This window comes from Ursus americanus, chromosome 4 (genome assembly GCF_024610735.1).
Source record: "Ursus americanus isolate L20-20 chromosome 4, mUrsAme1.1.p, whole genome shotgun sequence".
NCBI classification, from domain to species: domain Eukaryota; kingdom Metazoa; phylum Chordata; class Mammalia; order Carnivora; family Ursidae; genus Ursus; species Ursus americanus.
In genome coordinates this window covers 22,225,601-22,252,318 of record NC_142130.1, presented here as the reverse complement: position 1 = coordinate 22,252,318, position 26,718 = coordinate 22,225,601, and the positions used below count along the sequence as shown (strand labels likewise).

The 26,718-nt window shown below is 40.1% G+C and overlaps 1 protein-coding gene across 7 annotated transcripts in view; it reads right to left on the bottom strand.

Annotated features, from left to right (window-relative positions):
• The window catches only part of MAP3K13 (mitogen-activated protein kinase kinase kinase 13), a 162,064-nt gene that overhangs the window by 59,211 nt on the left and 76,135 nt on the right, over nt 1–26,718 (bottom strand). The gene's annotated exons all lie outside the window — the stretch shown is intronic.

Here is a 26,718-nt window from a genome sequence, read left to right as displayed (position 1 = left end):
TTTGCAGAGTACTAAAGGATCCTTGGTAAGTCCCATCTGTCCAAGATCATGATGACAAGGAAGAACATCAATAAGTATTAAATATTTATTCCAAGTGTTAAAAAAATAATAAATGTACAAGACAGTTCTAATGGAAAGAAAAATAAATGCAGAATAACAAACTATGATAGAAAACAGGATGTAGTCCTGTTACAAAGATTTATACTACATAGGATGTAATTTAAAGACATATTCAGCTGCCTTTCAGAAATTATAATCTGAACTCATTATGAGTGTACATTTTCAAAATATGTGTTTCTAAAAGTTGTGTATAAATTACCTTTTTGAAAAAAGGTAAAATTTTAAAATCCCCAATAGAAGTTACTATCTGAAGTAATACCAGTAAATCTATTTGCAAAGTGGAAAATTCTTTTGAAATAGAATGGTTGCTTATTATTGTACTTGTTTTGTTATTTTTATTTTCTTCTGTCTCAATGTCTGGTATGAAGCCACTAGTCAACTCACTAGACATTGCTTCTAATAGCTCTTAGTAAATCAGTCTGAGTAGTTAATATGTCCTTATCATTTGTCCTGGGCTTGGAACCAGATAACCAAACTGGTTAAAAAATGTGTGCAAAATAATAGCAGCAATTAGGTTTTGTACAAAGGCTTGAAGAATCTTATGGGTAAACCATGATGGTTGGTACATGGACTTTATGATGTCTATCCTGGCTATGTGAAAACATCCTCCCACCCCTGGCCCTTTTCTGGTTCTAACAATTGTTGGCAAACTTACGTGTATGTGTGTTGAGCTGTTCTTAAAATATAGCACGATCTATAGTCGTAACACCTTATAAAGTGAGGACAGGAACCTACAAAATGGAGAACCTACAAAATGCCAGTGGCCCATTTGGCCATATAATAGCTTTGAAGGGGGCGAAATTGTTTTTTGTGACTTCTACTTCCAAAAGGAATGAACATAACATAATCGTCACTTACCTCCCTTAAAGAATCCATTAAAGAATCTTATTCATGTGTTGAGCTTATTTTTGTATTAAACCTTAATGCCTTTATTTTATCACTAACAGTTAACATTATAAGCAATCTCTTTAATACATATGTTTCTTTCACTAGCAGAGAAGCACGCTGAGGGTAGGGACTGTCTTACTACTGTTTTCCCCAACACCTAGCATGGAACCTGACAGTAATAAAGTTTTTATAAATTCACGAATTGAGGTAAAAATGTCTTTCAAAATTTAAAAGAAACACTTTAGAAAAATGTGTTCCAAAATGCTTTTAAGCTTCAGGTGATGCTCTTGAAGTCTAGAATTCCAGAACTTATGCACCATGATTTTATAAGTATCAACCTGTGTTCTTCAACACTGCTGGGTCCTCAAAGTTCCAGCCTACGTCCCTAAGGCAGGACACATACAACCCTCAAATCATTTCAGTTGCTTTTGATCCATCTCCAACTTCATTTCATCTTTCCTTAAGATTCCCATCCAGAATCATGTTCCAAGTGTCACGGCTCCAGTGGTTGTAGATTAAGGAGAGGTTACTGTTTTTTATTTCATTGCTAGACCCCTTCTGATGATGTCCAACATGCTGGTGGGTCATGATCGTACACTGAGCACATTTCATCAGTGAATAATTTGCCATTACTGCAAAGCTCCTCCCAGGACCATAATGAACCAGACCATAATGAATATTATAAATAGCTGCTTTGCCCCACATCCCATTACATTATGCTTATGACGTGTTGTAACAGGAAAGAATGTATGGTTTTGAGTTAGAAAGACCTTATTTGAATCCTAGCTCTGCTACTTATTTCTTCAACAAGTTATACAAAAATCTCATTCATATGTTGGCGTTAATAAACCTCCCTTTTAGAGTCGTTGTAGTTGCAAATCAAACTAACAGGCATTTTTTATTTACATAGGAACCTAAGTGTCTACGGACAGATGAATGGATAAAGAAAATGTGCTGTGTATAAATATACAATGGAATATTATCCAGCCATAACAAAGAACGAAATCTTGCCATTTGCGACAACAGGGGATGGAACTTGAGGGCATTATGTTGAGTGAAATAAGTCAGCAGAGAAAGACATAACATATGATCTCACTTACACATGGAATCTAAAAAAAACAGAACAAAAAAACCCAAGCTCACAGATACAGAGAACAGATTGGTGGTTGCCAGAGGCAGGGGGTAGGGTGGGAAAATGAGTAAAGGGGGTCAAAAGGCACAAGCTTCCAGTTATAACATAGACAAGTCATGAGGATGTCATGTACAGCATGCTGATGACAATTAATAATACAGTATTGCATATCTGAAAGTTCCTAAGAGATTAAATCTTAAAAGTTCTTATCATAAGAAAAAAAGTTTTGTAACTATGTATAGGGGCAGATGTTAACTAGACTTACTGTGGTGATCATTTCATGATGTATACAAATATCGAGTCATGTTATTGTATACCTGAAACTAATATTACATGTCAATTATAATTCCAAAAAAAATCCTCTAACAAGCATTTTATTAAATGCTTACTATAAACAAGACTTTGAAATCTTCATGGTTTCTTTCTGTCATCTTGGCATTTCTCACCAAAATACGTTTAATTTCAGCCACAAAATAGGAACATTTTACTCTATATGCACACCTTCTGATTTTTTTCTAAATAGTTAACAAGAGTTCTAGCTAAACCTGGTAGAGTGAACACATTTTATCTGCAGTTCTCCCCATCCCTGCACCAAATCACACTAAGATGAAAGTATGGTGAAAGAAAGAAAGAGAAAGGGAGGGAGGGAGGAAGGAGAAGGAAGGAAGGAAAGAAAGAAAAGAAAAAAGAAAGAGGGAAAGGGAGGAAGAGAGGAGGGAAGGAAGGAAGGAAGGAAGGAAGGAAGGAAGGAAGGAAGGAAGGAAGGGAGGGAGGAAGGGAGAGGGAAGGAAGGAAGGAAGAAAGAAAAGAAAAAGAAAAAGGAAAAGAAAAAGAAAAAGAAAAAAGATACAGCATGTAATAACATGGATGAATCTCAAAAGCACTATGCTAAGAAAAAAAGCCAACACAAAAGGCTACGTACTATGATTCCATTTATATGAAATTCATTTATAGGAAAGACAAAACCACAAGGACAGAAAACAGAACAATTGTTATTAACAGGGGCAGGTGAAAGGGGACCCATTTGGGCTTCCCCCTCCCCTGAACTCTAGTACTGAGATGTTCAAAAGGCATTCTGAAAGCAAAGTCCTTGAGCTGCCCTGGGCAATGGAAGGACTGCCAGAACACATCAAGAGCCCTGCCATAGGCTCCTTGGAAACCGTCAGTGTTCTCAATACACTGATACTTTTTCTGACACTTTTACTACAATGTTTTTGATAAGGACAGTCCATTTAGTTGTGTGAGTTGTAGCAATCACACTGCTTTACAACTCTCTGTATGTGTATACGTTAGAATTAATTTTATATTTAGAATTCTTTAACATCCTTTGAGATAGAGGTACCTTTAGGTATTTCTAAATGAAAGGAAATAAACATGAGTCTAGAGAATAAAATTAGATAAGAATTTAGCACAGTCAAGGTTACATGTCCTTAGAATGGAAAAGCCACCCCTAGATTTCCCCACCTCAGAGTCAGTGTTGAGTTAAAGATTAAGGTAAAGATCCAGGGTCTAGGGCACCCGGGCGGCTTAATTGGTTAAGCATCTGCCTTTGGATCAGGTCATGATCCCAGAGTCCTGGGATCAAGTCCTGCATTGGGCTCCCTGTTCCTCAGGGAGCCTGTTTCTCCCTCTGCCTCTCTGTCTCTCTCTGTCTCTCATGAATAAATAAATAAAATCTTAAAAAAAAAAAAAAGATCCAGGGTCTGATGGCAGAAAAAGGTTAAGGAAGGAAACACTGGTTCTATCCTGAGCGTTCCCAGACAAACACAATCAGCTCATGAACCCTTTCCCTCACTTACTGAGGCAAATCAAAGTGTTCCTCCCATAAAAATCTTTAGGGTTTCCACTGTCCTTATATGATTTTCCTTTCCAGGCATGCTTTCAATGTTAATTTTTAAACTTTATTTCACTGGATAAAATTTTGTGGAACAGACCCCACAGCTCTTCTGGGATGATCCCACCCCCGACTCTATAATTTCCAACATTCATTTGAAAGATTCTACAGAGCCTCTTTCTACTTGCTCAGCATAAAAACAAGTAAATTCACCAGTGAGAATGGGTTTTGCAAGGAAGCACCCTTTCAATCTCACTAGACTAAATGAACTGAGCACCAAAATTTAAACTATGAAAACAAATCCTTAAGTACCTATGAGGAATTACAAAGCCCTTATATCTAGTCAACTAAATGGCCTTCTTCTCATAATCACTGAAATAACAATAGGGCTAGGATGGTCTGCTAATTGTACCAGTAATTTAGAAATTAAGCCACTTACAATGCCTTGGACAGTCCAGGTTTGGGGATTAGTGGCTTTTTTCCTTTAGCCTACATTATGTCTAATCCCAAGGGACAAAATTAAAGGCATGCTTGGCTGTGGACACAGAGAAGCTCAAAGAAGCGTCTGATTACTTTTTAACCCCAGTAGATTCAGCTTCTGATTCTGATTTATTCTTTTTCTCTCTCCTTACAGCCTATTCCACAACAGCAAGGATTTAGTTTGAGAGTCAAATAGGTAGAATAAAAATGTATTTAGCATACTCCTAAATAGGCCTGCCATGAGACTGGCTTTATTTCAAGCCCTTTCTTGTTCACATGGCAGGATAATTTAATTAAGGGAAGGTGCTACAAAAAGAGAAGTTGAGAACTAAATTGCTGGCTAGGGATGGCTAAATTGAGAGTCAAGTGGTACCCTAGGCTTCCTGTTTTTCTGACTTTAAACTGTTTTCGGTAATTTCTCCTGACTACTCTGGCGCCCTCCGGTCTTTTCTAACTTTTCTGCAACTGGACTCTCACTCCTCTTTCACCCATGATCCCTACATTACACAATTCTAGGAGGTCTCATTCCCAACGACAGCCCCACTTTTATTATTTCTCTCCTCCACAAATAATTCTCAACGTTGAAGCTATTTCCCACAAGATCAACTGATGTCAGCTGGTTGTTTTCACTTTCGGGAATGACAACCAAGCACTTGAAACACACAAGGTAACGCTGTAAAGGAACTAGGTAGTCCTTCCAATTTCCTCGCTGCAATAATCAGAATGCTTGGGTCTCCCCAAAATTCATGTGTTGAAATCCTAATCCCTAAAAGTGATGGCATTAGTAGGTGGGGCCTTTGGGAGATGCTTAGGTCATGAGAGTAGAGTCCTCATGAGTGGGATTAATGTCCCTGTAAAAGAGGCTCCAGAGAGATCTCTTGCCCTTCCGCCACGGGAGAATACAACAAGAAGTCTGCAATCCAGAAGAGGGCCCTCATGCAACCATTCCAGCACTCTGATCTGACTTCCAACCTCCAGAATTATGAGCAAAAAATTTCTGTTGTGTATAAGCTCCCCGGTCTGTGTGTTTTGTTACAGCAGCCTGAATGGACCAAGAAACTCAGGAAACACACACTGAGCATGTGCCCGACAATTATGATGCCACGGATGATGGAATAGAGATATATTAGACTGTCCTACCCTGGGGGAGCATTCAACCTAGCGTGTCAGAGAGGCAAGTCAACAAGTAACCGTAGGACAGGGCAGAATTAAGAAAGGCTTCAAGAGCAGAGATTCAGCTAAAACCTACAGGACTGTAAAATGCCCGGCACAGCAGTATCTAATTCTGAGGATGTCAGGGGAAAATTCCATAGAGGAAGAGAAATTTCATCAACAAAGTGGGGCCTCGAAGTAAGAGTCACACCAGGGGAGGAAGGGCGGAGGATGGGGGAGGCAAGGGTGCTATTTGGAGAACACATACATTCCCATCAAAGAGAATTTCATAAAGAAAAGAATGGAGGGCAAGAAAATAAAAGGCATTTTCCAGGAATAGCAAGCAGTCTGGAAGGGTTGGAACATAAGGTGCATTGGAGGGCAGTGATCAGCACAGCTGTAACGATAGGGTGGTGGCACATCATGGAAGGTTTTGAATGCTGAGCTAACAAGTCTCTTTTTTGGATCAGAAGAACTTGGCTTCATACAAACCACTACTCATTACTCATGCAACAATAAAAAAACTTTTGTTAAAGCCCACAGTAATTGGAATGAGCAAAATACGTAGTTTCTGAAATCATGCTATTACACTAAATAATGCCTGTATACCTTACTAGCAAAATAGAATTGTTTGGGGGCATAAAGTTGAGGCAGAGTTTCCTGTCATTCATGGACACAAATACATTCTTCAGAGCCACGTCTAGAAATCTAACGGGAGCCAGGAAGGAATACGCATGCTAGCCTTTGAGCAAAACGGAACAGCCACAGGAAAGGTTCAACACACTGAGATGCTCTGCTCGTAAGAACACCATCTAAGGGCTTATGACAGTCTTACAGATTAACAAAATTGGCTACAGAATTTGCAGGGTGACTATAAAATGAAAATTCTAGACCCTCTGCTTCAGACCTAATAAGAATTTCAAGGCAGAGACAGCAGAGCATTAAATCCTGTGTGGGTTATGCACCCATGAAGCTGGTCTGATCGCCGACTCTAAATTTTAACGACAGCCCACTTAGTTTCCACAGGCTGGCTTGTGTAAAGCAGCCCTCCCACTCAAGTGTGGACTGCTGCCACTGATGTACCCCCAGAATTGACCCCATCCCCGCCAGTGTGCTTTCCTCTCAGCCTTTGCTGGCAAGGGTGACTACAAGAGGGCCTTTCTTAAAGAAGTGCGAGCTTTCTCACCTACTCTTATAATGCCATTCTTCTGCGCACTGAAAATAGGACCTCTCTTTAATCTTTCATGTTTAAAAATTCCCCTCTTCAGAAAGTCATAAATAGGAGGTAAGTTCTCAACCACATCCAGGGCTTAATCTTAAATTGATGCAATATTTAGGCTGCTATTTCTGCAGTGTGTAAAACAGAGCTGCTACTGCTGCTGCCGATAGTGATGAAAGTGGCTGAGCACCCCGGTCCCGTGCCGGGAAACTGACCAGTGGGTGAGCCCACTGCTACCTGACCTCCTGGTTCGTTACATTTTAGCCCTCTTCCTCAGCACATGAACACGTTCCCCTACGGAAGGAGGAGAAAAAAGACTTCGGTCAGCCAATTTTGTTACTTGTTAATAGGGATATGGTAAGGAAAAAAACTGTTAATGATTTTTAAAATAATAAAATGATCACTTAATAGCTCCTGTATTATCTGTGCACTTCATTTATTCTCCCTGGCCTTCAGTGGATAAATTGGTTCCTCTACATGCATAAGTTGGCTATGCTAGGCAATAAAATCATGGAGAAAAGACATGTCTTTTTGAGTTGTATTAGTCCCTCATACACACAGCATTAACTGCCAATAGAAAAAACTGAAACAGATCATTTGCTGTAGCTGTGAATTCTACTGAACTAATTGGTAGGTATATTGCACTGAGCCTTACGCTTCATGCTGTATTAAGAGTGCAAGTTTTTATATTGTTAGTGTACTATGATCGCTGAAGAACTCCTGTGGCCCGCAACCTGCATTTGGTTCAGAGTGCTAAGTGGGGTTCATTTGTTTAGACCTCGCCAGTTTCAGAACTTCTGAAGTTACTCTCACCTGATACGAATTAAACTCTTTGTATTACATTACTCCTGTTCGTTTTAGTTAGAGAAGAATTACTTTGGTCTACTAACAATTTCCAAATTGTATATGTAGCTGAAGTTTGGCCCACAGTTTGTCTTTTGTTTCATTCTGCCTTGCTATCCTTGCTTTGAGAAGGCTATACACTACTGTCCTGTGAATATGAGAAGGGTTTTTCTTTTTACATGCAGAGATATATCCAGTACCTGAGAACATTCTCCCTCCTGAGCCACAGCTTAACAGCATTAGCAGAAGCAGTTCAGCCAGAGGGGAACTGAACAACAGCTGAGTACAGTCTAATAATTTACACTGGGGAAAGCCCTTGGAATTCAGAGGCACATTGCCCAGCTGGAGAGACAAATCTAATCTCCGCTAATGATGTTCCTCCCTCTCTTTCCTAACAGGGCTGGGCTTTTTACACATGCGCACGTAATTATATATGCACACTCGGAGTCCAGCGAAGCCAAACAACACAGCACCCAGGATTAAATTACACAGTAAGACTTCCAGGCGTCATCTGGCTTCTCCATCCTGCCCAATAAATGCTGTCCGTGGTTCACGGTGTGGAGCTGTTAAAGGTCTCAAGAGTTCAAAACCATATAGAGCTAAATACTGAAATTCAAAACGTGATAAATTTCTAGTTTTATTTGAGACCGAACAGAATAAGCATGACTTCTTAAATTGGTTAAAATAAGCAAATACATATTAGGAGACAGATACATGGACTTTGTCCTAAATGCACGCAATACAAGAGGTACATCGATAAAGGAAAAATAAGACTGAATGGTTAAAAAAAAAAAAAAGCCGAAGTAAAGACAGTGAACAAAAATAATTTGTATGCTAACAACTGTTTAAAAAGGTACAGATTTGGACCAGAGCTTTCTATGGATCAAATGAAAGAGAAAGATACAATTAATTAAGTAAGATAAAAACACCAATTGTCTAGAAGCAGTTTTTACTTGTACTAAAGCCTGGAAAACCTTTCTTCCATGGATCCGCACAAAATGAGGAAAACAAAACAGTCTCAACAAATACAGTAGCATCTTTCGTAGGACAGTTTTCAGGGACCCTCTCCCTACAAGGTGAGATTCTCGGGTACTCCAGAAGAGCAATGCTTACAGTAAGGGATTCCAAGCAAACAGCGCTTAGAAAGTCTGATTTAGTCCGGAAGGGCATGGCTTACACCTTCTTCACGAAATCTTCCCATTATTTAATATTATTATAGTATTATTTAATATTATTATTTACTAATAAACCATTATTTATCCTGCTCAAGCTTTCAAAAAAAAAAAAAAACTGAGTAGCTGTTTTCTATACTCTGGCAAGAACCTGGAAAGCAAATATTCTTGGTTTTCTTATAAGGGGTAGACCCATAAGCTTTAACAATCAACCAAGAAGAAGGAGCTGATGCCCTCCTATGAAAATTCAGGAATCTGACCAGAATTAGTGCCTTAAAACCTCAGTTCCACATAGAACTAGGCCAAGAAAAATAAGCCTGACCGTGTGGTTATTTTTTATTATGACGCATAATGTGTTTCACACTCTGATGAAACTTTATTTTTTTTCAATGTTTTTATAAGTATTTTTATACAAAGCCCTTAGTGAATACCATCAATTATTTTTTAAAAAAGAATGAAGCAATTCAATAGTTAATACCTCTGCTGCTCTACTGAAGTAAATGGGGAGGGGGGGTGGGAGTCACCATCTGGGGCTATAAATTATAATCCTGCTACATGGTAATGGACGGAGGACTGATCCATGAAGCTCCCCTAGGAGAATGCATCTATCAGTGCAGCCATCCAGAGAAGGGACTGAAGAAAAGGGCAGCTCCAGGTCCAGACAAGGGACTCGGCCACAGCAGAAGGATACAGAGCTGTCAGGTTTTCAAAAGCAACTCTCAGACACCCCCCCTTCACCCAGCCCCCATGCCAAATTTCTGAATTCAGGAAATTATAGGGAGAATTCTCATACTTTAAATATTGGTAAATAAAGGGAAATCGAGGATTTGAGAAGCTCTGGGCAAAAAAAAAGTCCTCAAGTGACAGAGACAAACAATAGGTTCTGAGCTGCTTCATCGATCTTTAGTGAACTTACAAATATGTCTCAAAAAGAAAAAGGTGGGGTTATTTACCATAGGATAAAAACTACTGAGAGGGGCGCCTGGCTGGCTCAGGGGGTAGAACATGCAACGCTGACTCTTGATCTAGGGGTCGTGAGTTCCAGCCCCACGCTGGGTGTACAGATTACTTTAAAAATAATAATAAAGTCTTGGGGTGCCTGGGTGGCTCAGTTGGTTAAGTGGCTTGCCTTCAGCTCGGGTCATGATCCCAGGGTCCTGGGATCGAGCCCTGCGTCAGGCTCCCTACTCAGCAGAGAGCCTGCTTCTTCCTCTGCCTCTGTCTGCTGCTCTGCCTACTTTGCTCTCTCTCACTCTCTCTCTCTGTCAAATAAATAAATAAATAAATCTTAAAAAATAATAAAATCTTAAAAAAAAAAAAAGGAAAAGAAAACTACTGAGAAGTTAACCTAGCAAGCAGCTTCACGACTTTGCATGCATATGCCTGTAGAAAGCTGCACACCCCAAACACGCAGCCCTAGTGGCTGATAATTCTTTTCTGCCTCTTACCTTAGCCTAAGGGTTTAGTTGCTTTGAACTATTTCCTCCAAATATGATAATATCAAAAATAGTATCAGCAAGTAAAAAGAAGACAGAAGATAGGAATGATCCTAATAAGAAGGAAAACAGTGCCGAGAATTGAGTTTATAAAAATAATCAGAAAATTATAAGTGGAAAGAAAAACTTACAGTTAGGATACTTTTTGAGGTCTTACATTAAACCTCAAAGGGCACCTGAGACCATTCTTAGAAAGAGAATACAAGTGGGGTGCCTGGGCGGCTCAGTCGGTTAAGTGTCGGACTCCTGATTTCAGCTCAGGTCATGATCTCAGCGTCCTGGGATCGAGCCTCCTGTGGGGCTCCACACTGTTATGGCCGAGCCTCATTTGCCTTCAGTCCAATCAGCTGCAATGACCCACTCTGCCTCTTGTGGGTCAGGTTTGGTGCCAAGCCTGCTTAAGATTCTCTCTCTCCCTGCCCCGCCCCTGGCGTGCTCTCTCTCTTGCTCTTTCTAAAAAAAGAGAGAGAGCATGAGAGAGAGAGAGAATACAATTTAGAAGTGTTAAAACAACTGGGTTTTTTTTCTATGTTGCTTAAATACCTAAAGCTCAGACCTATCACATCTTCTAAGATACTCAAGGACTTTTAGGGACCTTCTCACATCAGCTCTCACCACAGCCATCTGAGAAAGGCACTCATCAGATTTACTACTGAAATCACAAGACAGCATGGAAAAATTCTCACTTCTGTGAGGAAGATGGTTGCTTATCAGATATCTTCTATTCAGCTCATTCAGGGATTCAACAAATTCTTTGTTAATCCCCTACGGTGCTAGATCTGTCAAGCAATAACGAGGATGCAAAGATGAACAAGATGGTGGACCCCTGCTCTGGGGGAGCTTGCAATCTATTAGAGGAGAAATATATAAATAAATGATTACTATGTAGCATGAGAAGCTCTCTAAGAAAAACAGGTACAAATTTTGAAGTATAAAGAAGAGAAAACTGCTGTCCAGGATGAATAGGGAAGGGATATAAAGAAGACCAGCCACACACACACACAAAAATATATCAGTCAGAGGAACAGACATGCATGAATGCAATGGAGGTGTGAAAGAAACCACGTAGTTATCTGGGGAGAGGAGAAAATGTCAGCAGGTACTGGTGGGAGGTGTTGAGAGATGAGAAGATAAGGCTGGAGAGGTAGATTAGAGGATTGTTGTTGGGTTTTTTTTTTTTTTTCTCCTACGGTCAAGGAAGCACGGAGAGGTGAAGGGAAGTGGCATGATTAGATTTGAAAGATGATTCTGTTTAAGGGGAAAAGATGGATGGACAAATGCTAAAGTATGGGAAAAGCTACTCTGGAGAGATTGGAAAGAATTTGCGAGTTATTTAGAAGGCAGAATTGACAGGACCTAGTGACCAGCTGGGTGTGATGGTCAGACAGAGTTTTCTAGTGAGGAGGACTACGTGCTACCACTAATCAAGGAGGAAGATCCAGAAGGGGTGGCAGGGCGGGAACTTCAAGGAGAAGGTAACAAGTTAGGTTTTCCACTTTCACATATTCTATCAGGCAAAGCAGCCGGAAATGGAATAAGGAAGTAGCTAAACTGAAACTGGGACAAAGGGCTGCAAATACTGTTGGGGAGACAAACGAGAAAAGTTTCACGTAATTACTATACTCACATCAGGAGAGTCATACATTTTATGGATTCACTTTACCCTTAGCTTGGTGCCAAGGGTTATTTTATTATTTTCCTTTATCTACCAAAAAGCTCTTCTCCACTGCCCACACCACATAACACGCACACAAATAATCTCCTCCTACCCTTTCCTAAATCCAAGAGTGTTCCTTCTTCAAATCCCTCCATCTTCCATGAGCCACTTTCTGGGTCTCCTCAAAAAATCAGTGATGGCTAATGGGTACAACAGTGAACACAGATAACAAGCTACTTTTATCATTAAGGTCAAGTCCATATCCCCATTAGTTATTTACACCTTCACTGTTTCATTCCTTTATCTAAACTTCGAATAGAGCACTTCTGAATACAACACTACTTCTGAGTGCTAATGACCATCAACAATTAGGACCGCCTAATGTGGGCACCACTGTTCCAAAGGCCTTTCAGAGCAGCTACTATTTCCATGAATATCAGAGTATATTTGCATTGACCCTGAGAGTTTAGGTCCCAGAGAAGATGATTCTGATTCTGCATAAATCTGCAAGGGACAGGAAGCATGACTGCACAAGAAAGAAGTTAGTACCATAATTCAACAAACATTTCCTGAGTGCCTACCATGTACTGGGTGCGTACGGTGCTTCTTAGAAGCTATGAGGGATATACACATGTCGAGATGGCATCCTCTTTCTCTTTTGGCATGCCTTAGATATTTCATTATGAAAACCAGTGGTCCTTGCTCTTGAGAACTCAAGTCAGGTCAGGGAGATAGCCGTGAACACAAATGAACACAGGCCATGATAAGTGCTTTTAACGGAGGTGCTAAGTACAATGTGATAATAAATAATAGATTCATCTTTCTGCTTTGGGGAACAAGAGTCTGTTCCTCTGTCTTCACAAGGATAGGAGACCAAAGGTTTGAAATTTTGGGAGAAAATGTCTTTCTTGCTGATGCGTCTGACAAGCCTTAATATTTTTGAATCTCCAACAGACAAGGAATTAAGGTTAGGTCCTCCGTCTGAGGTCTTGGTTATTTCTTAGAACAGAGAGCACTGCTTTACTACAGCACACCAATTCCAATGCTCCTTCGCCCACATCTGTCCACACACCTCAGACCCGAGTCTATCGGCTGCTCCCATCATAGCCGATCAGTGTTCTGTCTTCCTCTTTACCACCCATCCCACACACAGGACAAGGGGTGACTGTAGAGCTTCCAGCAAGTAATTTCACAGGACAAAAAGGCTGCAGCTTCCCTTTAAATGAAGTCCTTCCAGAAGGCAGGGATAGACCAGGCAACCTTTCAAAGTCCCCCTGGCATATGGGCAGGCTCTACTCCTGTCTCATCCTCATTGCCACTGACAGGCCTGGGACCAAAGCCTGACAGGAACAGAGAAGAGCCCCTGGCTCCAATCCACTCCCCCAAACCTCATGTGAGGCAGAAAAATGTGGTTTTGTGTCTTTTTGGGCCATATGACTTCTTAGATACAACAATCAGACTGATGACTTCTTCCCCCCCACCCTCCCACCCCCCACCTTCTGAAAAGGAAAGCAAAGAAAAAAGTCCGGTTTAAAACAGAGTGTCTCATGAAGCTTTAAGGAGATGTTTATGTGTAATTATAAGGAAACACTGAGACTTTTCTCCACCAAAATCAAAATGTTTATCTATATTACAATATAAATATTGGCCATGCTAAAATATGTTGCATACTAAAGCATTTATATATTGCATAATAGCATTTAATACTACTCAATATGTATGACTTCAGTAATTTTGCAGTTTAATGATTTGGAAAGAAGCTACCAGGAATCAGGAGTCCCGACTGTGTCATAAATTAGTCGCTTAGCCTTGGGCAAGTCACCTAACCTCTCTCGGCCTTAATTTCCTCATGTGCAAACAGAAGGACTTGAACTAGAATGGTCTCTAAGATCCCTTTTAGCAAAAACAAAAACAAAAAACCATCCTGTGAATATAAAGAATCAAAACAATCAACAACGCAAAAGGATATATCAAAACCGATTCGCTCTCCCCATTACTGGAAACGGCCAATCTGTTAGAGTAATCGTAAGATTCCTGCTTAGTAAAGAAGATTGAACCAAATGACTTCTCCTTATGTCTTTCAATTGTAAGATTCTCTCAATTTATGGATTGCTTTTGGAGATATAAAACAATGACAGAATAAGACTAATTTAATAGAAAAGGGGGAGGGGAACCCATCTTCTAGGCACAGTGAGTGCTTGCTGTTATGTTAACAGAGCAATGACAGGTATAGCGAGTCACTGTGTAGCTAATAGGGACTGTTTGTCTTGGGCCAGGTTGCTAGGTGGTGTAAATAACTCTGCAAACACAACACCCAGCAATGTAAAGTTCTAAATGCCTTCGGTCACTCCAAAGTGAGCATATAGGATTTCATCACATAAAGCCTTCTGACTGCCAGTCAGAAAAACTAAGGAAGGACAGAAGAGGATCACAATTGGCTCTCATTTGTTTGGGGGCATACAGACACTGCCTGCAGTGTGCTCCAATGGCCTATGTTCTTAGGGATGTACATCAAAAGAATGGAGAAAAATAGCAATAATAACTGCGTTATCTTACATTTACATATGGAGTTCCATTTCCAAGGTAATTCCATATATTTGAATTTCTTTGAGCCCTGTAAGAGTTATGTGAGGTGAAAAGAGCAGGTATTATTGGCCCTTCTCTGAGGAAAACTGAGGCTTACCAAGGTTTAGTAACATTCTCCTTTCCCAATAGTGGGAAATGGATCAAATCCTTATTATATCACTTTCAACTCCCCGAAATGCTTTTGTCACAAGAGGTCTGGCAGGATATATCCACCTGTTTATGATTTCAGTATATTTGCATATTTCAGGAAATGGCAGAGGAATAAAATACTCTTCTGGAATTTCAGGAAATGATTTTTAAAAAGGAAACCAACAACAACAATCCCGAATTGTAATGGTATTTTTAAAGCTGAATTAGAAATAGATGCTATGGGGTGTCTGGGTGGCTCAGTTGGTTAAGGGTCTGCCTTTGGCTCAGGTCATGCTCAGGTCCTTGGATCAAGCCCCGTCCACTAAGCAGGGAGCCTGCTTCTCCCTCTCCCTCTGCCCCTCCCCCCACCTCTCTCTCTCTCTCTCTCTCTCTCTCTCAAATAAAGAATCTTAAAAAACAAAACAGATGTTAAATTAGAAATGCCTATTGAATCTGAGAAATAAAGGGGACCAAAATGCTATAACTAACCAAACCCAATTTAAGTTGTAATATAGCAATGAGATTCTAGAAACATGTAATGGTAAAGGTTAGTGTCCTGGGAAGAAAGAAAAGCAAAGGATTTGAAATAGGTGGTAAACATATCAAGAAACAAATACTTTTCCACAGAAATTATATTTTAAAAAACTAAGTTTAGGTTGGACAAGAATTAAGCAAAGGATTTAAGTCCTAAATATAGCCCATGTTAAAACAGAGGCAGATTTTGGTATAAAGTAAGCATCTAAAAGCTTTAAGCCTTAGAAGAAAAACATACTAACATCTGTTAAGGCACCTATTACGCTTCTACTTTTTATATGCTTTATCTCATTTAATCTTTATACCTTCATGGAGGTCAATATTACCACCATTTTATAGACAGAAAACTGAGGCTCTGAGAGGTCAAATAACTTGTCCAAGGTCACACAGTTAGTGGGCTTATTATGCCTATTTGATTTCTAGCTGGGTCCTTTTTGAAGGTTACGTCTCCCTAGAAAAAGCAAATCTAAAATTTGTGGTTATAATTGGTTACTGGAACCATAAAAAATGAAGAAAGAAGCACCTTTTCATCTTTCCTAAGAACTGGTAGGCTGAAAATTCCATGAGGTTGTAACTTAACTCACTCGTCCTAGTGACATGAGCTTTAGAGTCAGAAGAACTGGGTTTGAATCCTAGAATCCTTATATAAGCAGCTATATGATCTCAGGTAAGCCTTTAAATTCTTCAGGCCATCATCCGATATGTTACTCTTTTATTCTATATATTTATGAAATATCATTACCAGATGTTATGTTAGACATCCTAGGGACAGAAAGATACATAAGACTTTCTCCATCCTCAGAGTTTATCTGCATTAAATCAATTTAGTTAAATCAAAATCACTTTCTACATTCTTTTTTTTTTTTTTAAGATTTTATTTATTTATTTGACAGAGATAGAGACAGCCAGCGAGAGAGGGAACACAAGCAGGGGGAGTGGGAGAGGAAGAAGCAGGCTCATAGCGGAGGAGCCTGATGTGGGGCTCGATCCCATAATGCCGGGATCACGCCCTGAGCCGAAGGCAGACGCTTAACCGCTGTGCCACCCAGGCGCCCCCACTTTCTACATTCTTAACACCATTCTTTTAGACTTCTACTCCAAGCTAGCAGGTACAGAAGGGACATAAGCTAAAGGAAGAATTCTAACATGGATACCGCAGATCAGAGGACTACTGGGAATAACTCTTCAAACCTTGTAGCTACCTAATCCCACCCTGTGTCACATTCCTGTTCCCCTCTGTTACTGCCCAAGATGTAAGTAAGTGTCTCCAGTTTAGAGCCTCGACCCTGTACTTTTCTGTGCATCCTCTTTCCCGACCCCATCTTCCACTCGCTCTTCCCTCTGAAACTTTCCTATTGGCCCCTCATTTTCAATTTCTTGGCTACACACTCCCTCAATTTCCTTGAATGAATGAAATGGTGCGGTTGACTTTTCTCTTTTCCTCTCCGCTTACCATCACCATGTCCAACTAATCACCAAAGTCCTGTAGATATTTTCTTGTCAGGAAAAATTGTCAAAGACTTTGAAATGGGCAAAAAGGATACTGGGTATCCTTGCCTAGGGCACCACTCCCAGTTTACTGGAGACTTGCCTTGGTTTTGAGATATTTACAGCTGAAAATTGTAGCAAACATCTAGTAATGCGACTGATTCTTGCCCATAGAAATGTAACTGAATCGCGTCTGGTGGAATGCAATGGATTATTAATGCTCTGTGGATACTGAGTGGTTTTGCCCCCAGTTGCACCTTCATTTTGGCACGCCGGCATTCCTTATTGCCTACTTATATATGTGTTCTTGGAAGCTTTCTTGTAGCATCTAACTGGTTCCCTCACTAACTAACCTATTCATTTTATATGTGTATGAATCATTATTTTACCCTCTTTAAAAAAGTATCCTTTAATATTCTGAACATCTCTTTAATTTTATGCATTTCTCTCCATCACAATAACCCTTTCTAGCACAGCTCATCTTCACCGTTGCCTAGATTATTTTAACAATCCCCTAATTGCAGCCTTGTCTCTAGTCTCTCCATCCTATTCCATTCTCTCCATAGCCAGAGTGCTTTTTCTAGCATGTAATTCTGAACATACTACTTAACTTTGTAAAATCTCCTGCTCCTAGAATAAAGTCCAACCCTTTTGGCATGATTTGCTTCTCTAGCATCATGTTTGATACAGCCCTGCAATTCACATTTCAGTTCTCGGAATTCACTGCCCTCTCTCTCACTTCTGGGCACTTAGTCCCCTTTGCATGCCATGCACATTCTGTACCACCCTCCTCCCACCCACCTCTTGCTTGTTCTTTAGGGTTCATGTCTGTTATCATTTCCTTCCCGGAACACTCAAGTCTGGGTGAGATGCCCCACTTCTGTCTCTACTCATAACTATACTCATACTATACACTCTAGCAGCCTATACTCATTGACCCCTTCCCCCTTCCCCCAATAGCACATATCTCTCTACTCTTTGACTAGCTCCCCTACTAGACTCTAAGTTGTGTGAGGGCACATGCCATGACTAGGTTGTTCACCACTACCTCCCAGTACATAGCACAGCATCCAGCACACAGTTGTCATTTAAGAACATATTCTGAAAGCTGTGTTCTCTGCAGGGTCCCAGGATAATAACAGGAACTTTCCTATACAAATCCCTCTCAAGATCTGTGACCCACCTCACCCCTCCCCCACAAAAAAAGCATAGGTTACACTCTAATAGAATGTGTATACTGGAGTTTTAGGCTTTTATGGAGTCAGAGTGAAATATTCAACTCATCTGCTTTTGAAATTATGAACAGTTCCATAAAATGGCTATTCCTAGGATGATGAAAAGACGGTTTTGTTTTACTTTCTCTATGGCAGGGAAAAGGGAATGCGAGCAGAAAAAAGCATAAGGAAGGGAAGAGAAGGCCAGAATCACATTAAGTGACTACAGCACACACTCTCAGCCTTTCGCTGAACCCTCACTAGGTTCCATAATGACCCTCATTATATCTATGGGGGGAAACTTAGAGGTGTTTAGTAACTTAAAAGGCATAGACAGGTAATAGATGGGACTGCCATGACTCAACTCTCTGACTTCAGAAGCCAAGCTATTAATCACGTCACAAGAGTGGAAAACAGAGAGAAGTTGGAAAAACTATGTTTAGGCAAGATAAATTATTGACAAAGCTTGGTTTCAGTAGCACCTAACAAGTACCCAGTTTACCTTTGCCAGGGGTTTGCAATTCTGGCTTTCTCTTGAATGTTCACATGTGACTTGGAACAATTTTGATTTAACACAGAGAGCATGCTCTCTTACACTAATGTTAGTAAGGTCTTTCCTAAGAAGCTCAATTCCTTAACCAGAATATATTGCCTCTGTCTCTCAAGGTGAAAAGGTGTTCCCTCTTAGTATCTTATAACTGAAAGAACTAGTAAGACACACATTTTAAAGTGTAACATTATAAAAGCAAATTAACGGTACTACAAAAACTTGAGAAATAGAGAAAAAATAATTCTATCACCCTCACTCAAAAAATGTTGGCATACTTCCTTCAATTTTTTACTTGAAAAAATCTTAAACATAACTCTGTGCTACTCTTGAAACTTTGACTCCAGTTTCTTTTCTCTTACCAAAACATCATACACATTTTTCATCTGATTATATGGATTACATCACCCTCACCTTAAGTGGCAGCCTATATTCTATTAATTGGCTATTAACTATAGTTAACTCTTGTTCCATAAAGTCACCCCGAACATTGGACTAGTGGATGCTGAACCACCCAGCTCCTAGGAGAAATACAGGGGTAGGTTTCTGGTCACAACATTTTCAACAGCTGATCAATACATAACCTTGTTTTATGTGTGTTTCTATTTAAAGACACTTTACTTGATATACATTGTTGATTCATTAATGCTGAATTCATGGCCAACAGCACAATAACTCATGACTCAACAAAGCGTATTTTCTCTGTAAGGCACATCACGGCCTTCTTGCATCTAGGAATATTACACAACACTTTAGCATTATGCTTGGGGCTATTTTAAACAGCAAAATCACCAACAAAAAGCACAAAAATGCAAAACACAGCACCAAATCGACTTTAAAAAAAAAAGATTTATTTATTTATGAGAGAGAGAGTGAGCATGGAGGGGCAGAGGGAGAGGGAGAGAAGCAGACTCCCTGCTGAGCAGGTAGCCTAGGGCTCCATCCCAAGCCCCTGAGATCATGACCTGAGCCAAAATCAAGGGTCGGCACTTAACCCACTGAGCCACCCAGGCGCCCCACGAAATAGACTTTGAGAAGGCACCTGTTCACAGTATGAACGCTGAAACAAAGGGAGAGAACATCACCTTGCTCCATCTGAACCGCGAGTGTGTATTTCAGGCAACTCAAATTTTTCTGCGTTCTGCACATATCTGCCTATGAATGACTGCAGAAGCACAACTATTGATTTGGGGGGTTAAAAATAAATGTTAGTGAGTAGGTGAATTAACAAATACACAATATGCAAATAGGGAGTATCAACTGTATTTTCCTATTATTGAACAGTTAGGCTATTTTTCTATTAAAATAATTCTGTGATTAAATCTTTAGGCCCTAAAACTTCCTCCTCTTTTAGGAGTATTTCCTTAGGAACTACTGGGATAGTCATAATTTTTTTTTTTTAAGATTTTATTTATTTGACAGACAGAGACACAGCGAGAGAGGGAACACAAGCAGGGGGAGTGGGAGAGGGAGAAGCAGGCTTCCCGCTGAGCAGGGAGCCCCATGCAGGGCTCGATCCCAGGAGCCTGGGATCATGACCTGAGCAGAAGTTAATGACTGAGCCACCCAGGCGCCTCAGGGATAGTCATAATTTTGGCAGAACCTACTTAATGCAATTCTTGGAATGGCTCATGCTGAGATTTTTCAGATCCTCACTGCTTTCAAAGTGTGGTCCAAGGACTAGTGACATCAGCATCACCAGCATTAGAAATGCTGACAAAAATCACCCAAAACTAAGTGAATCAGAACCTGGTTTTTAACAAAATCGTAGGTGATTACCATGCACATGAGAAGTTTGACAAGTTCTACTACAAACCAAGGATTCTCACACTTGAGTATGCATCAGTGTCACCTAGCCAGCTTGTTAAGACACAGCTGCCTGGGCACCCCCCCCCCCCATCCCCAGCATTTCTGATTCAGAACATCTGGGGAGAGGCCTGAGAATCTGCATTTCTAACAAGCTCCCAGGTGATGCTGATGGTCCTGGTTCTAGGATCACACTTTGAGAACCACTGGGTAAGCGGCTTCATAAGTAGGTCTCTTGCAGGATTTAAATTTGCAGTTTTTAAACTGATAATACATCTTTTTTTGCAGGGAGGCGGGGAAATAATCGATGCATAGCTCATCAAAAGAAATCCACACCAGGGATGCCTGGGTGGCTCAGTCAGTTAAGCATCTGCCTCCCGCTCAGGCCATGATCTCAGGGTCCTGGGATCAAGTCCCAGATTGGGCTCTCTGCTCAGCAGCGAGTCTGCTTCTCCTTCTCCTTCTCCCTCCGCCTCTGTGATCTCTCTCTCTCAAATAAATAAAATCTTAAAAAAAAAAAAAAAGAAAAAAGAAATCCACACCAGGTTTTATGGAGGCGAGCTAGCTAGCCAGGATGGTTAGACCTAGTCACGGTTGGTGAGGGGAGGCCAATATGGTTGGGTCAACTGAGAAACAGAAATAAAGGAAAAAAAATGGTTTTTTTGTCTTGTTATTTAGGCACACTGTATACAAAATCTAACATTAAAGTATCTGAAAAAAATCTTATTGAGTAGTTTTTCACAAACCATATTTTATGAATTACATACAAAAATAGGCTAATCTGAAGAATCTGCTTGGTAAAAAGTATCAAAGAAAAAAATTTTTTTTTACTTTTTTAGTTTCCTGTGATAATATACAGCAGTGAAAGGATAGGTCCCCAAACCAGGCCCACAAACTTAGTTTCTGGGACTTTTTGGCAAATCCTTAGCTACAACCACCCAGGAATAAGCCAGAAGAGATTTCTCTTAGAAGATGGAAGCCCTGAGACTACAGTTTCCTCATCCCGAGGCTTCAGGTCAATCCCCACGCATGACTATTCTCCAGCGTAAAGACATCTCCGGGTACAAGCCATATGCATCTCAGGTAAATCACAATTACCATTTCACGTGGGTCTTGGGCTCGGCGAAGCTTTAATCAAGTACAGTCTCCTGGATAGGTACTCCCTTGGAGTGACTCCCTTTTCCTCACCCTAGGGATCCTTTTACTCTGCATTAATAATGAGGTTCTCTTGGTCATTTCTTTTCACTTTCCAGACTTGGTCCAAGGCTTTTAGAATCTGGGTGGCTAGCTGTTCTTTGGTTTTTAAAACCATGCCACGGCCTTTTAAATAGCAGGAAAAAGACAGAGGCCATTTATAAGACATTCCATGGCAAAAGCAGTTTGACTCTAACAAAAGCCAGTATCAAAGGTGTAGGATTCAGTGAAAGGAAGCCCGTTTCAATGTAGATAACCTTGTGATCCAAGGAGAGCCGGGGATGGGGAGTGAGTACTGTTTGAAAGTGTTAGGATCTTTTCTCCCATCAGGGCTTCTGCCATAACAGAAAATATAAAGGATTATGTGATTGTTTCTCTTTCTTGAAGAAATCTACTCTGATCTCTAGGTCTCTGAGAATACTTAAAGGTTAGATTAGAGCCTGGCTTTGATCATTAACATAAGCAGTATAAAGCAAATGTTCAGTTATTTTTGATTAGACAAACAGATGGAAGGGGTTCTGTTCAAAAATGGCCAGAAACAGGAGGAGGAAGATGGGCGGGGGGAGAACCTGGCAAAGGAGGACAATTTCTTTTCAAATTGGCTCTTGAGCCCTAGCAGCTGTAATATCAGGTGGGTATTTCCCAGGAGCTTCTATGCTTAGCGAAGATTTTAAATCTGTACATTTCGGTCTAGAGAGTAGTGACTGAAAATATCCAAAGGTATGTTGCATCTGTTTCTTCTTAGTGTGCATATGTATTTGAATTTGTTATGTGAGAGGAAATAATTGGTGAGTAATTAGTAAAATGCTTAATCTCACTTTAATCAAAAGATTATCTTCCCTGGAAGAAACAATCATGGCTTTGTGTTTTGGTGGGCTTGATCTCACTAGTCTCAATTATCCATGGTTATCCGCGCCTGCGGATAGCCTAATGTGTCCCATTAGAGGCAGGCAGGACAGCTATCACAAATGCAGGCATGGCGCCTCGGGGGTAATAAGAAGCCTCGATGGGCTTATTTTGCAAATTGAGCCCTCTTCAATAATAGCAACTGTGACAGCCCTCTTTAGGACTCGAAATGAGTCTTTTTTTCAGTCTGGCTCCCAAATCCATTCTCTTTGATTTAAGATGGAAGCTGCCCTCCTCGCTGCCACCTGCCCTCGGTGAACCATCAACCCAACCACAGGCTCCCTGGGCTCTGCCTCCCCTCACCCCCCCTTTCTTTTTTCTATCACCTTTCTCCAGTCCTTTGTCTTTGACTATTTCCTAAGCTCTTCACCCTCAATCAACTCACTCTTCTACTTCTCTGGCCTTCTCGGAATCTAGAGTTTCACTAAAATGTCCTCCTCGTACTGCTCAATTCAACTATTACCCCAGCCCAGGAATTCAGGACAAATTAGCAGATTGAAGACAATTACCATCTGTCAGTGGGAAGTCCTACATTGTTTTTCCCTAATTTTTAAACAACTAAAATTGCACTGTTACTACACCTTCTCTGTAATACATGATTGCTTTTTGCAAGATGGTTTTACCTCACTGCTACACATACAAGTATTGTTACTACCCGAAATTATTATAGCTGTTAGAACTAGACATGAGACCTCTCTGCTGGACTATTATACAAATGAAAAAGAATATAAGAAAAATTCTAGACTGATGAAATGAACACTAAAATGGAAAGGATGTTTTCTGTTTTGTAATTTTTACAATTTATTTTTTTTCCCTGACAAAATCTGCAAACTCAAAACACCAATCCATCAATCAACTTGTTATTTGGAGAATTCTGGGAAGAATAATTTTCAAACGCTAGCAACTCTCATACAAAATAACAAAATATGATTTTTTCACAAAATCTTATTTTTTCAAAGACTGGTTGTACCGTTTACGGATTTAGTGGTTCTCATGTTCTTATTTAATAGTCTTTCACCCTTCATCATGCTTCAGCCTGACTTCAAGAATGATAGGAGGTAGTGAGAGATGGATAGAAGGAGCCAATATGATCAATTTGCGGGACTTGAGCCTAGGACCCTGGGATCATGACCTGAGCCGAAGGCAGACACTTAACCGACTGAGCCACCCAGGCGCCCTGAATTTTGCTCCTTAAGAGCACTAATGAAAGTCAGATCACAGAAAGGCTGTTACACACAACCAAACTAAGGTTATTAGATTATCTGTTGCCATATTCCCTATTAGCCCAGACTATCAAATCACCAGTCTGCTGGAAGCTCTCTCTTGGCCACAAAGAATAATGGCCAAGACAAGTGACCTTTATGTGAGCATGCCTAAAGGTGGCAAGATCAGATCTCATCAGGATTCTATGTCCTGCTCATGAGGAAGTTTGTGGGCAGATCTCAAAGTGATTTAATCTGTGTCTCACCCAGCTATCTCCATCTGAAACACTCATGACACTTTCCCCTCCTCCTCAGCTCTAGCAGTAGCCCATGGGGGCTAAACTTCTAGAAAAGTACTATGAAAAAACTGGAGTAAAGGTGGATTTTAACCAGATTATCTTAGAGGTTGTCACTCGTCTGTTTGATGTTGGTAATAATGAGATTCCAAGAATGTTACAATGTTAGAGTTAGAAAGGACATTTGAGATCACTAAAAAAATGTTTCATCTCATATTTTGAAATGAAAGCTGAAGACAAATTTTAAAAAGCTGAGAGCATTGTCTCGCCAAGGATGACCTGATACTGCTACGTAAGTACTTACTGCCTTAGTAAGTACATTTTTTTTCCTTTGCATCTTTGTGCCTTATAAAGCAGGCGAACAGAAAGCACGTTGATTTTATCCATTTTAATATAAGTAATCTTTTAGATAAAGAAAGAAGGTAGGTATATGGTTGCATAAAAGAACCTTGTTATTAAAACCTTTACAAGGGTTCAATTCATCCTTTGTTCAAGGTGGTGCATGTGAACCTTCTGCGAAAGTGTAATAAGCAAAAGATATTTAAGCCTACACCGGTGGTTCTTTGCTCGATTCATCTGAGAACCAGCACACATCCTCCTCATTGACTATCACTCACCATGCAGCAATTCTCAGTGGTGACATTATGAAAGGACAATCCCCCCACATACACACACACATCCACCCACATACTTGGAAGGATTTATCCTAACAGGGCAGCAAACAAAATTTGAAAAAGTTTCCCAAGTACCACCTCTGCTCTGACCTCTACCAAGCAGAAAAATCACTAATCAAAAAAAAAAAAAAAAAAAGGGTTCTCCTACAATATACAAATGTACACCAAAAAAAAAGTGTCTACTCTGTGCCAGACACAGGCTATAAAGTGATGAACAAACAGTGAATACTAAATGTTCACTTGGAGTTTTAGTCTTAGAGCAGCTCTCTTTGTATATCCATTGTACCTAACTTGGTCAACCACTGACCCATTGGTTTGATAGTTTCAACTCTCTGAACCTCTCTGAATCTATATCCACAAACACAGCTTACGAGAAAATCTCTTTTTAAAATTTTAATTTACTTTAATTTAATTATTTTTTTAAGTAGGCTCCACACCCAACACGGGTCTTGAACTCATGACCCTAAGATCAACAGCTGCATGCTCTACTACCAGCCGGGTGCCCTGAAAAATCCCTTTTTGACTTTACCCCACCCCCAGCACAGTTTATTCCTCTCTCACCTTTACTCTTCTCTTTAACATTTACCACTGCCTCAACTTAATGTACTTCATTATTTGTCTTCCCTAATAAAATAAGCCCCCAAGAGGGCAAGAATTTTTGTTTTTCTTTTCACTGCTCTGTACTCAGTACCTAGAACACATACTAAGTGTCCAATATTTGTTGATTAAAAGAATGCCAACACTTTGACACCTGCCAGTTCTATTTGATACTTCCTCTTTCCCATCACAGTCTCCCCACCATCCCCTTCAATCATTCTCTCATCCCTAGTATACTGCTCCTCTGTCCTCTTAGGATTTTTGCTGCTGGCTATATCTAGGTAGAGCGTAGCTAGCATGGGCTCCATGATTAACTGTTACATGATAATCTTCATTTACACAAACGCTCTTATCTTCTACTGCACCTGCTGTACCAACACTTAACCCTATATTACCCCCACCATCCAACTTATCTTACTCCATCGTCCAGTCCAGAGCATTGCAAGAGAAGACATTAGAGTCAGGCTAGACTGAACCAATAACAAGTCAAGGTAGGCCTCGATGTTCAAAATCCATGGTATACAGAAGAAAGAGAATGGGGTAAAGAATTAGACCTGAATTTGAGAACTGGGTATACTGTACACTACCTGGTGTCTTTGGTTGAGTCGGTAACCTTCCTGAGCCTGTTTTCTCATCTGTACAATGGGGGTGGTAGTGCCTACTTCATACCACGAGGATATATTTTAAATGAAATAATGTATGTGAAAGCTCCCAGATTTCTAGGCATGTAGAATTTGCTTAATAAGTGTCAGCTCCTTCTCTTCCTTTACTGTATCTTAGTTACCTCTTTGAAAATGACTAAATCCTGCTTAGCAAGAAAATCCATGTTCTCCGGTATGAATCTTAATTTTCCTCTCTTCCCTCATTTCCATATAGAATTCTATGTCTTCACTCTGTTTTCTTGATTCACAAGTAGTGTCCCTCTTCTTTTCTAAAACTAACCCTCTATCCGTGCACATAGTTCTCACCCTGGCTGCACATTAGAATCATTTGGGGAACTTTAAAAAATGCAGATGTCTGGGCCCCACCACAGACCAATTAAATATGACCCTCTGGAGGCAGGAGCATGGTATCAATATTTTTTTTTTAAGTTCCCTGGTAGGGTGCCAAGACAATTCAATGGTAGAGAGAACAGTCTTTTCAACAAATATTGCCGGAACTGGATATCCTCATTCAAAAGAATGAAGTTGAACACTTCCTCATACCATGCACAAAAATTAACTCAAAATGTATCATAGACATGAATGTAAGAGCTAAAACTATAAAGCCCTTTAAAAAATAGGGATAAATCTTCATCACCTTGGGTTAGGCAAAGTCTTCTTGGATAGGACACTAAGAGCACAAGCAACAACAACAAAAATGAAAAAACTGAATTTCATCAAAATTTTAAAACGTGGTGCTGCAAACAATATCACCAAGAAAGTAAAAAGAAAACTCACAGCATGAAAGAAAATATTTGCAAACTGTGTATCTGATAAAGAACTTGTACCTATAACACATCACAGACTCTTAAACTCAATAATAAAAAGGTAAATAAACTAACTTTTTAAAT